The sequence below is a fragment of the Myotis myotis genome, unplaced genomic scaffold (assembly GCF_014108235.1).
Source record: "Myotis myotis isolate mMyoMyo1 unplaced genomic scaffold, mMyoMyo1.p scaffold_m19_p_13, whole genome shotgun sequence".
NCBI lineage: Eukaryota > Metazoa > Chordata > Mammalia > Chiroptera > Vespertilionidae > Myotis > Myotis myotis.
In genome coordinates this window covers 23,254,030-23,266,826 of record NW_023416317.1, presented here as the reverse complement: position 1 = coordinate 23,266,826, position 12,797 = coordinate 23,254,030, and the positions used below count along the sequence as shown (strand labels likewise).

The following is a 12,797-nucleotide window of genomic DNA, read 5'->3' as shown; positions in this document are numbered from 1 at the left end:
ATTTTTCTTTGTTAAATGGCATTTAAATATATAAAATAAATATCAAAAATATAAGTCTTTGTTTTACTATGGTTGCAAATATCAAAAAATTTCTATATGTGACATGGCACCAGAGTTAAGTTAGGGTTTTTCAAAATGCTGACATGCCGAGCTCTAAAGGTTCGCCATCACTGGCCCTGGCCTCTCTCCCCCTCCTCATTTGTTCCTCCTGTAGCTCTGTGCATGGTGTCTCATATCTGTGAGTGTGTTGGAGATGAAATAGGTAGGTGAACCCAGCCTCTTCTCTGATTCTCTTAAAATCCAGCCTGTTTGCAGGGAGCATATGTCTGGGTTTGCTCTCTATCTAGCTGGAAGGAGAAGGGGCCCCTCTGCACTGTGCCAGGCAAGGATACCCAACATTCTGGCTTTCAGCATTAGGCAGCCGCATGCTCCAATGTCAACATAATAACAGTGACATTTACTATCCAGCTGCCCTGCTTTTTGGTCTTAATTCTCAGTCGATCTAGAACTCAGACCAGGCAAAGGAGTGCTGTTTATTGACCTATCCCAGCCCCCCTACAGGACTGAGCAGTGGGAGAAAACCCTGTCTTGTATTCCTGACTCATTAATGGAGCTTCTCAGGGCCTCAGTGCTGGATGCTGTGAGAATCAATCAATAAGTGACTGACAAATATTTATTGAGCTCTGGATACAACCGTGAGAAGAGCTCATCTTTGCCCAGTGATTCTTACTACTTCCAAAATGCCTAATAGCATTTCAGGTGTGTGAATGCTAAAATGTGCCAGGGACATTCACCCTCTTGGTGGTCTTCGCCACCATTTGCGTGATCTGGACACACCCTTGTCTTTAAGGATATCACTGTGAGCTTCAGCCAATACATTTTTACTGCACACCTACTAGGTGCCAGGTGCTAATTTCAGGTTTAGCAGTAAACCAAGCAGATGATGTCCCTACAATCCTGGAGCTGGTAATCTGGGTCGAGGGGGGGGGGGGGGGGCGCTATATAGAAAATCCATGGAGAATGACTACATTTGTGTGGGGGTAAAAATGGGGTGGTCAGAGAAGGCCTCTCCAAGGCGGGGGGGGGGGGGCATCTGAGTCTTCAGTGATGAAAAGGCACTGCAAAATCTGGGGGAAGAGGCACTCGATAATGCCGTGAAATGAGTATTATTATTATTATTAATCTCCCTTTTATAGATGAGGAAACTGGGGCCAGGGAGGTTAGTATGCTTCCTCTGAGGTCACAAAGGTAACTATTGAGGGCATTAAGATGTGAGTCCAGATCCAGACTCTGAAACCCCGACTATTGCCACCAAACCCATGTGCCTCTAGGTTCTAGCACTTTTGAGAAGAATCTTAGCCTGGCCGGTGTGGCTCAGTGGATGCGTGTCAACCCATGAACCAAGAGGTCACTGGTTTCATTCCTGGTCAGGGCACATGCCCAGGTTGTGGGCTCGATCCCCGGTAGGGAGCTTGCAGGAGGCAGCCAATCAATGTTTCTATCTCTCTATTCCCCTCCCTTCCTCTCTCTCAAAAATCAATAAAAACATTTCTTTTTTTTTAAGAATCTTATTGTGGAGAGCTTCAGCAAAGTGACATGTAGCTCCCCTGAAGAAGCTTCCAGTCCAATTTGGGAGGAAACATCTTTACACAGAAAATACTACTCACAAGAGACAGGTCAGAAATTGATAATGTAGAATTAATACAATTTCAAATTCTAAAAACCCAATGGAATTTGTTTTGGAACATGACAAAATGACTCCCAATACCTTGGAGAAAAAGAAATTCATATAATATCTTTGTTCATTAATTGGTTTATTTCACAGTTTTCAATACTTTTCACCTCATGGCACACATAAACTACTAAAATTCTGTGGCATGCTAAAAAATGTATATTTTTTGCTGATCTGACAAAAGATAGATATAATTTTTTAAAATCCTCACCCAAGGATATGTTTTTCATTGGTTCTAGAGAGAGAGGAAGGGAGAGGGAGAGAGAGAGAAACATCGATGTGAGAAATATTGATTGGTTGCCTCACGCAAGTGTCCTGACTGGGGATCAAACCGAAACCTGGGTATGTGCCCTGACCAGGAATCAACCTGCGACCCTTTGGTGCAAGGGGCCACACTCTACCCAGTGATCCACACCGCTCAGGGCAAACTTTTGATTCATTTACACCAAACGGCTATTGTTGTTTTGGCTGTTGTCATTTTTTTTATTTGACAATCTAAGGGAAAAGAGGTTGGTGCCCGAACTAAATAATCAGGTTTCACATATTTTAAAAATTCTTGCGGCACACCAGTGTATTGTGACACACTGGTTGAAAATCACTGGTTTATTTAATAACAGTTCTGAGTTGTCAGGCTCTGCTGTAAATGCTTTTCAAATATTAATTCTTTGGAACTTCATGACTCACTTAATACTCATAGCAATCCTGTCTCTGAATGCAGTCACTAATCTCACTTCACAGTTGAAGGAATTAAGGCAAAGACAGGTTGGGTGACTTGCCCGGGACATACTCTGGAGAGTGTTGGAACCAGATGGGAATCTACGTCATCTGGCCCTGGAAACCATGATCCTAACTGTAAACTGAATTTGTGGGTATCATTTATATAATTGAATTTATATCTACAATTACATTTTGTCTCTCTGTCTCTTTCTGCTTTGCAAGAACTTATCAGAAGATTGTTTTCCGATTTAAATGCAGAATTTATGGTTTCCCTTAAATGTGCTCAAGGGGGCCCCTAGGGGTGTGCTTTGAAGAGCTAGATCGTCTTTCTCCAAGGAGGCTGAAACTGGGATCTGCCAGAGGCCCATACAGGCAGCTAGGGGCCGTGGACAGAGGAGAGAAAGCGAGGCTTTCATTTGGGGCCCAGGACCAAAAAACAGTCACATCGACAAACGCTCCAGGTCACGTGTGTAGGCTGCAGATGGAACTGTGCTTCTCGTGGGCTCAGGCAGAGGGACAGCAGGTGGATTTACTGAATTACGAATCTCTCCAGGAACAGAGAAAAGCCAGCCAGTAAGTAAATGAAGTTCTGCCAAAAGAATAAACCGAGTGAAAATTGCCTAGAGAGTTAGAAAGAAAAAAGCAATAAAAGAAGGGGAAAGCAGATGCCTTTGCTGGCTATGAAAACATACACTATGCAGGTAACCAGCAAAGCAGCAATGGCTCAGATCCCCACTCCCCCCCCCCCCCGCCCCCGTGCCCACCTGTGCTGTGCCCAGTTGGCGTTTGCTCTGTTTCCTGCCATGACCCTGCCTGACGGTCATCCACTAGAATCAGCAGAAAGTTCAACACCAGAACAGACAGCCTGGAAAGAGACCTGCTACTAATAACAGGGTTTCCAATCACATACCCTGAGACCCAAGATAGAAAACCATGTGAATGGTGCCCCCTGGAGGTGTGCAATGCCGCAGCTCTGCCTCAGAAGATAGGGAGTAAGTTAGTGTCTGATAGAGGTGGCATAGGTGAGATACAGGTGGCGTAGGTGAGAAAAGGAAGAAACAGTAATAGGATGGGCACAACTGGTTAACTATGTGGATAAAAAACTGAAGTTAGACCTTTTCCTTATACCCAAACCCAAACAGGTTAGAGAGTGATAATTTAATGTGAAATAGGAAACCATTAAAACGATGACAGCTAGAAACTTTGTTTTCCTAATCTGAATAATGGGGGTAATAGTAAGTACCTCATAACATTGTTATGGGGATCAAGAAAGAGGATACAAATCAGCCCTAACCGGTTTGGCTCACTGGATAGAGCGTCGGTCTGGGAACTGAAGGGTCCCAGGTTCAATTCCAGTCAAGGGCATGTACCTGGGTTGCAGGCACATCCCTAGTGGGGAGTGTGCAGGAGGCAGTGGAATCGATGTTTCTCTCTCATCAATGTTGCTAACTCTCTATCCCTCTCCCTTCCTCTCTGTAAAAAATCAATAAAATATATTTTTTTTTAAAAAAAGAGGATACAAATTAGCACAGAGCTGGGTACTTTTAAGTAAAAGAGGAATGAGGGAAGATTGGGGTGAGAAACATCCCCAAATCTAGCAACCCTAGGGCAGTGGTCGGCAAACTCATTAGTCAACAGAGCCAAATATCAACAGTACAACGATTGGAATTTCTTTTGAGAGCCCAATTTTTTAAACTTAAACTATATAGGTAGGTACATTGTTATTAACTTAATTAGGGTACTCCTAAGGCTTAGGAAGAGCCACACTCAAGGGACCGAAGAGCCGCATGTGGCTCAGGAGCCGCAGTTTGCTGACCACGGCCCTAGAGGAACAAGGGGAATCAGCAGGAGAGATGTAGCCTCGGGTTATAATCTGGGGATTCCAGGCAAACTGATACCAACTGGAAGAAGAACAGTCCATGGAGTCTGGTGCCTCCATCTGTGGGCACCAGGGAATAATAATTCATGGTGAGTACACTGACTGCAGCTGCAGCAATTTTAAAAGAAGCAGGAGGAGACTCAAGTGGAACTCACTGGCATCAGACTTTCACTCTGGGCTGAGCTCCCTTCATTCGTGATCCTCGTTTGGAAGAACCGTACCCAAGGCTCGGGGGCACTTAGACAGCCCTGGTCACAGTCCCTGTTCACTGCTGCCTGAGGCAGCCTCGCCTCTCGCTGTTGGAAAGTTTCCCCTTAGACTGAGCTGAAACCGGTTGCCTTCCCCACTCCCCCTACTCTAGTGTCCACCCACTGGGAGTCTCACTGGTGAGGTTCACCAAGCACTCAATAAGAACAACACCCAGCTTGCACAATCTTTTCTAGAGAATCAAAAAAGTGGGAATACTGCCCACTTTGTTTCGTGAGGCCAGCATAACCTTGATACCAAAGTTTGACAAGTAAGCACTAGAAAGGGAAACTGCCAATGGGTCTCACTCATGAACTCATGTTGTTAAAATTCCAAGCAAAATGGTGAGCAGAAATAAACCAGCAATAATGATGCTATAGGACAATGCGAGTTGGGTTTATTCCAGAAAAACAGAAATCAATGCAGTTCACCAAGTGAACAGAATGACAAAGAAAAATCATATGACCATCTGAGCAGATGCAGGGAAAACATCTGTTACAAACTCTACTTCCATTTATGACTAAAAAGAAAACAGACACTCAGCAAATTGGGAATAGGAAGGAACTTCTTTCATCTGGTAAAGACCACCTCCCAAAACCCTGGAGTAAACGTTATACCTGGTCACCAAATGTAGAGCTCCTTAGAGCTGCAAGAGGCAAGATGCCCACCATCCCATCTTTAATTTACTCTTGTACTAAGGTCTTAGTCAGGGCAGTAAGATGGGGTGGGGGGTGGGGGGAGAAAAAGAAATAGGAACAAAAGAATTGTAAAGAAAGAAACAAAACTATTATTTTTACTTCCTATAATTGTATTACATATACAGTGTTTCCAAAAGAATCTATAACTACTCTTTTTTTTTTTCTTTCATTAGTAAGAAAGCTTGGCAAGATTTCTGGATATAAAATCAATATGCAAAATGGAGACATATTTTTGCCAAAAAGTTACCTATAGAGCATTAAGTTATGAATGTATATTATTTAAAATAGCATTGAAAATATCCAACAACTAGCAATGTATCTAAAAAAATATATGTGCAATGCCACCAAGGGAAAATTAAGAAACTGTACCATGAGAAGTTAAAGATATCCTAAATAATGAAGAGAAATACCATGTTCATGGAAGACGAAACAGTACACCTTACACCCTCTGTGGACCAATAGAGAGCTGAGCAATAACAGCTCCCAGATCAGAGCAACCTGGGCTTCTAAAATGTGTGACTTTGGGCATTCCACCAACCTCCCCAAGCCTCAGTTTCCTCGCCTGTAAAACAGGAAGAGCCATTATGCCTAGTTGTTAGGAGTCAATGGATGAAAGCCCTTTGTAAAGTGCTGTATGAATGCAGGGAATTCTCATGACTAGCATTATTGCCCCTTGTTGGTCTGAGTGAGGGTGGGGAAAAGTTTTCTCTCCCAGATTAGGCCAGCTGTGTCCCTGTTTCTGCTCATCAATCTGTCACCGAGGGCAGTGTTGCGTGCTTATTCTGTGCATAACATTTCCTCATTCAGTCCTCACAGCCAACCTACAAGGCAGATGCTATACTAGCCCCATTTTACATATGACAAAGCTGAGGCTCAATCAAGCAACTGGTCATTCATATATTCACTCACTGATTAGGCATTCATGAGCCCCTTCTGTGGGCTAGGAGCTGTGAATACCCTGGTGAATAAGACGGACTTGGTCTCTGCTCTATCAGGGCTGTGAGTCTAGTTAAGAAGATAGTCAAAAATCATACCTCAACTAACCAGCTGGCAGAACCAAGATTCAAACTCAGGTCTGTTAGGCACCAGTCCATGCTTTTAAGCACTCCCTGGAGGTGCCTTCCTCAAGCTCCTCTCCTCCATCCTCTCTGTTGTGATGTAATGATTTCTAACATCCATTCTGCTGGCCCAAGTTTCAATGGGCCTTGCTATCCAAGCTGCTGCACAAATGGTGAGCTGTCAGCTTTGATCTTGGCCCATGTGGTTCTTGTGCATTATCACTGGAGAATGACAGCAGGGAAAGTGAGCAAGAGAGAAGAGAGGCATCCTGGTCTCTCTTCCCACAGCATCAGTGGCATTGTTCCCGATGAGTGTGTGCCTGAGTCCTCGGCTACCATTAATGGCAGAAGTGAGTCACTTATAAATAAGATACAGGAGCTTTATTATAATTACATCCCGCAATTCAGAAGTGCTCATCATCACTGTGAAAGGCAGGGCAGCAGGCAACGGGGGCCTGAATGATCCTCTGCCAGGTACATCTTGCAGATAAAACGTCTTGGATCAGGAGCAATTACTGCTAACGTCCAGCCTGAATGCTAATGAGAAGCACTTAAAATTGCATGCAATTCTTTGCCGTTTATACTACCTGCTTTCCCCTTCTTTTCTCTGCTTTTCCATCCTGAGAAACAGACCGGAAAATACGATCACTGGCCATTTTGCAGATGAGGAAACTGATGCTCAAGGTCACTCAGCTCAAAAGGCCAAGGTGGGCTCTAAACCTGAACTATTTTTCACTCCACCGTTCTGCCTTTAAGGGACAACATTTCAGAACTCTGGATGTGTCCACTTTCCCTGGAAGGTACACAAAATATCCCAAGTCAGTAGGACAATCTGAAAGGCAGCTGGGGTGGTACGTTCTGTTGAAAGCTTTGCCTTGATGAGAACATGGAACCTGGTGAAATTAACTTCAGTCCTACCCTCTGACATCCCACAACCACCAAGAAGCCCACATTTGTTCCTTAGGGACCTGAGAAATGACCATGAAGAGAGAGCCTCACTGCAAGAAAGGAAGAGCCTTTCTCCTGCCCACACAAGTCAGAAAAGTGCCCCAAATCCATTCTGCCCAGAAACAAGCCAGAGAGTAAAGTTTAAGCTGCAGCATGAAGGAGTGAGGTTGGCCATAATAGTGATAATTGTGGTAATGCCCAGCTTTTGCTGAGTACCCAGTAAAACTCTGGAAAGTTTAAATAAGTCTGCATGGCCGAAACTGGTTTGGCTCAGTGGATAGAGCGTCGGCCTGCGGACTCAAGGGTCCCAGGTTCGATTCCGGTCAAGGGCATGTAACTTGGTTGCGGGCACATCCCCAGTGGGAGATGTGCAGGAGGCAGCAGATCGATGTTTCTCTCTCATCGGTGTTTCTAACTCTCTATCTCTCTCCCTTCCTCTCTGTAAAAAATCAATAAAATACATTTTTAAAAAAATTTGGGAAAACTAAGATGGCGGCATAGATAAACACCGGGAAATTGCTGCCTCCCACAACAATTGAAAACTATGTCAAAAACACAAAACGGACATCATCCAGAACTACAGGAAGGATGGCTGAGTGTAAATTCTACAACTAGAAGGGAAGAAAAGCACACTGAGAGCCAGAGGAGCTGCGGAAGTAAAGTGCAGAGGTAGGGGGCTCGCGCGCGGAAAAGGGCTGGCACCTGAGGACGCGGCTGTCTTTTTGAATCCGGAGGGAGTCACAAGCTCCCGACGGCTCTGAACTCCGGTTCCGGGAAGTCTCTGGGGACCCAGGACTCATACGGGGAGAAACTGGACTGTTTAACTTGAGGGCGGCTTTCCCTCAGAGGTGCTTGCAGCCGTTACCGGGACACTGAGACTCGGGACTCCTTAGGGCAGGGCTGAGGCTCCGCCATAGCTGCTTGCTCCGCCCTTTGATTCCTTGAGCCCCCGCCCCACCCAGGCTGCGGCAGAGGCTTTTGCATATGAATGCCCCGGCCCTTTGTAACCTGTAATTACCTAACTGCAGCCTGGCCAGACAGACCCAGAACTTCCCAAGGCCCCACAGCGGCTTGCATTGCTTCACAGCTGAGCCTCATCAGGGTCAAAAAAAGGAAGGGGAAACTGCAGTTCTCTTCGTAGTTCCTGCTGTGTAACCTCAGGCAGAGGCTAAATTAGCACCTCCTTAGATCCAAGAGCCACTGTACCCAGTGGTCAGAGGGGGACCATGCAGATCACAACTCCTCAGATCCATAAGGGACACACTCAGGGTGCAGTCTCAGTGAGCACCAAAGCCCCACTGAAGCAAGTCTTGCCCCAGAAGGGTGTCTCCAGCACAGAAGTTCTCCCACTGCAGACACAGCTGATTCTCACTGCCAATTGGCCGGGAGGTCAATTCCTCCCAGTGATCCTACAACAACCAAGGTATAGCTTACCTCAGGTAACTGGGGAGGCTGAGCCACTGGGCCTTACAGGACACCTAGCACACAAAGCCACTCTATCAACACAGGGACAAAGAAACAGGTCACAAATGGCAGAAATGGAAGAAAGCAAATGACTGGATATAGAGTTCAAAGCCACGTTTATAAGGTTTTTCAAGAATTTTATGGAAACTGCCGATAAATTTAATGAGTCCCTCAATAAGTATAGTGAGACCCTGGAGGACATGAAAAAGGATCAACTAGAAATTAAGCATACACTGACTGAAATAAAGAATAATTTACAGAGATCCAACAGCAGACAAGAGGATCCCAAGAATCAAGTCAAAGATTTGAAATACAAAGAAACAAAAAATACCCAACTGAAAAAGAAAAAAGAAAAGAGATTCCAAAAATATGAAGATAGTGTAAGGAGCCTCTGGGACAACTTCAAGCGTACCAACATCAGAATTATAGGGGTACCAGAAGAAGAGAGAGGGCAAGATATTGAAAACCTATTTGAAGAAATAATGACAGAAAATTTCCCCTACCTGGTGAAAGAAATAGACTTACAAGTCCAGGAAGTGCAGAGAACCCCAAACAAAAGGAATCCAGAGAGGACCACACCAAGACACATCATAATTAAAATGCCAAGAGCAAAAGACAAAGAGAGAATCTTAAAAGCAGCAAGAGAAAGACAGTCAGTTACCTACAAGGGAGTACCCATACGACTGTCAGCTGATTTCTCAACAGAAACCATGCAGGCCAGAAGAGAGTGGCAAGAAATATTCAAAGTGATGAATAGCATGAACCTGCAACCAAGATTACTTTATCCAGCAAAGCTATCATTCAGAATAGAAGGTCAGAGAAAGAGCTTCACGGATAAGAAAAAGCTAAAGGAGTTCATCACCACCAAACCAGCATTATATGAAATGCTGAAAGGTATTCTTTAAGAAGAGGAAGAAGAAAAAGGAACTCTTACCATTTGCCACAGCATGGATGGAACTGGAGAGCGGATAAATACCACATGATCTCACTCATTTGTGGAATATAATGAACATAAACTGATGAACAAGGACAGATCCAGAGAAGGAGAGGCATTGATTGGACTGTCGGGCTTTGGGGGGAGGGTAGGGGAGGGTGGGGGTAAGGGGGAAAGATCAACCAAAGGACTTACATGCAGGCATATAGGCCTAACCAATGGACACGGACAACGGGAGGGGGGGGAAGGGGGGAGTGAGGGCATGAGCGGGGGGAGGGGGGGTAGAGGGTAACGCGGGGACAAGGACACATATGTAATATCTTAATAAAAAATATATTTAAAAAAATTTATAAAAATAAATAAATAAGTCTGCACGGAGACTTTGGGATTTAGGCTATTTAAAGGTTGAGATTTCACTAAGACTTCGGGGACACACATTTACATCTAACAGTGTATCTCTTCCCCCTTTACAGACAAGAGAGCAAGAGGCTTACAGAGGTGGGGGGCAGCATGCAGGTGGCAGAGCCAGGATAAAAGCTAGCCTGTTTGACCTTCATAGTAACACAATAACAGCTAGCGTTTAAATAGCACTTTTATGTATTACATGGCATCATTTAGGTGCTTTATACACATGAACATAATTCTCTCACCAACCCAGTGAGGAAGGTGCTATGAACACTCCTGCTCTAAAAACGGGGAACTGAGGAACAGAGAGGTATAGCAACATGCCCAATGCCACAGAGCTCCTCCGTGACAGCTCTGGAGTTTGAGCCAGCACCAGAATCCACAGCTCTGATCTCTTTGCTATGCCTCCTCTTTGTTACAGAAAGCCACACCATTTTCCATCAGCCACTCCTTGCGTGTAAAAATGAAAGTACAAACACGGAATTCTGAGAGAGTCCAAGGAAAGGAAGTTCTTCCTACCTCAGACACTCAGCCCAGGGCCAAGAGGGACCACTCCCAGCCGAGGATTGCCTAAACGACTCCTCTGGGCTCCAGGGTCCCTGGCAGGCAGCTCTAGCCTCCACCCAGCTCTGAAATCATGGACAGGCAGTGCTGGGCCACCTCCCACCTTGTAAGGATTCTTTGTCACTTGAAAATGGACAGTACAGACTTCCCTACAGACCCTTCCTCCACCAAGAAAATACGTCTTGAGTCAGCCAGTAGGATTAGGCAGCTTTGTGCTCATGTGTGAAGGTCTAGCAAGCCTTGAGGATTTACATGGGGTCGTTAGGGATTTACATGGGGTCATTAGGGATTCCTGTGAGGGATCAGCCACTCAGCAGTATGCCTCCTGCAGGACACCTATTAGAGAGAAAGAAGAGCGCCTGCAGGAGCATCAGAGACCCTGCTGCCTGGCATCTCTCTAGGCTTCACCTTTGCTGCTGACCGCCACAAGCAGGAGAGACCTAAGGTCCCATCTGCACGATAAGACCCATGTTCAAATCCTAACTCTGCCAGGGACCAGCTGGGCAACCTCAGGCAAGTTACTTAACTTCTCTGAGCCTCACAGAGTATCTCTGTTCAATGAGGCTAATAATAATAGTGCCTACCTTGCAAGGCTGCGGTGAGAATGAACTGGGATGCAATGAGACTCTGATCATTCCATCCACTCTCCCTATCCCAGTCTCTGCTGGTTCCCGGTTGCCTCTAAGATAAAAGCCAAGACTGGGGCATTCAAACCCCTCCCTATCAGACCCCCAACTCTCCTCTCCTTCATGCTCCGGAGATGCACTCCATCTCTGCCCCAGTCACAGGGGCCTACCCTTCATCGCAGAAAGATTCCCAAGCACATTCCCGCCAGGGGACAAGGCCCGCACAGGAGGACTTTGCGCTGCCTCCTGAAGTCCGGCTGGGGTGTGAGGTGGGAGCGCTCTGCCAGAGGACAGCGACCCTACCTGGTGCATCTGTGCACTGCCAGCTCCCAGACAGCAGGCACCTCAGAGTCTCCGGGATCCCGGTGGGGTCGTCTTCTTGGGGACGAGGGGGCTAATCACCTAGAAAGAGAAGGCGGCTTCTGTGAGGATAAGCTGCGCTCCAGCTCCTGCTCCTGCCTTCCTTGGCTCCCTCCGGAAAAATGGAGAGCACCTGCCAGAATTTAGTGCCCGCTCACCCTTTCCCTAAGGACCCGCAGCCCCCATGCGCTCCTACCGCGAGAATCCACTCCCTGGCAGCGATGGCCTCTTATTTTTCCAAAGGGTCCTTCTGGCTTTCTGGCCGCTCCCCACCCACACCCCGGCCCCTGGCGATGCTGAACCTGGGGCTCGCCTGCGTGCGGTGAAGTTATGTCAGGCGACTGGGGCTCAAAACCCTTGCTCTCTCCTGACTCGCTGGTGCTCCTGGGCACAACTTTCCCTCTCGGGACCTCAGTTTCCTCCTCTGTGAAATGGGTAGGATAATACCCGGCCACAAGCAGAAGGGACCTAAGGTCCCATCAAACGACAGGAAGAATGGAACGAGATCCCGGATGTCCACCTGGCACAGACAACGCACTCAACGGATGGGCTGGGACTGCGATTCGCATCCCATTCGGAGCCAGCCGAGCCAGGGCGGCTCTAGGGGAGCTGGGGACTTCCTTCTCCGCACCGGAGCCCGGAGGCAGGGGCGCGCGGCGCGCACCCGGACCCACCGGGGGAAGCCACAGGTGTCCGCGCGTCGGGGCGCTGGGGCCAAAACTGAGTACCCGGGAGGGTGCCATGGAGCGAGGCGCGCTACGGAACCCTCCCCAAGCCACCCGCGTCCCCAGGTCCCCCAGGCGCGCCCAGCCCACGCCGGCGGGCTCTCGGTTCTCCGCCAGGCTCCTCGGGGATGCCCAGACCCCAGCCTGACCAGCGCGCAGCCCGGCTACACCGCCCCGGCCCCGCTCCCGCTCCCGCCCCGGCCCGCGCCCTGGCCGCGCCCGGCTCCTACTCACTGGCGCCGGCTCCGGGGAAAGTTTGGAGATGCGGCGGCCGCGGCGGCCTGGCTGCTCGGTGCTCCTTGGCCGCGGCGAGACGGTGGCCGGACCGCTGAGGGAGCCGACTGGAGAGGTGGGGCTCCCGGGGAGGAGCCGCGCGGGAGGGGGCAGCGGAGGGAGGGAGGGAGCGAGGCGGAGACCCGCGCCCGCCAGCCTGCAGCGCCT

The 12,797-nt window shown here is 47.7% G+C and overlaps 1 protein-coding gene across 1 annotated transcript in view; it reads right to left on the bottom strand.

Annotated features, from left to right (window-relative positions):
* The window catches only part of HRH1 (histamine receptor H1), an 86,183-nt gene extending 73,395 nt beyond the window's left edge, over positions 1-12,788 (bottom strand). The window contains exons 1-2 of the mRNA XM_036332187.1: positions 12,591-12,788; positions 11,575-11,673 (exon numbers count right to left, since the gene is read on the bottom strand). The gene's annotated coding sequence lies outside the window, so the exon portion shown is untranslated. The remainder of the gene's footprint in view (positions 1-11,574; positions 11,674-12,590) is intronic.
* Between the last annotated feature and the right edge of the window lie 9 nt (positions 12,789-12,797).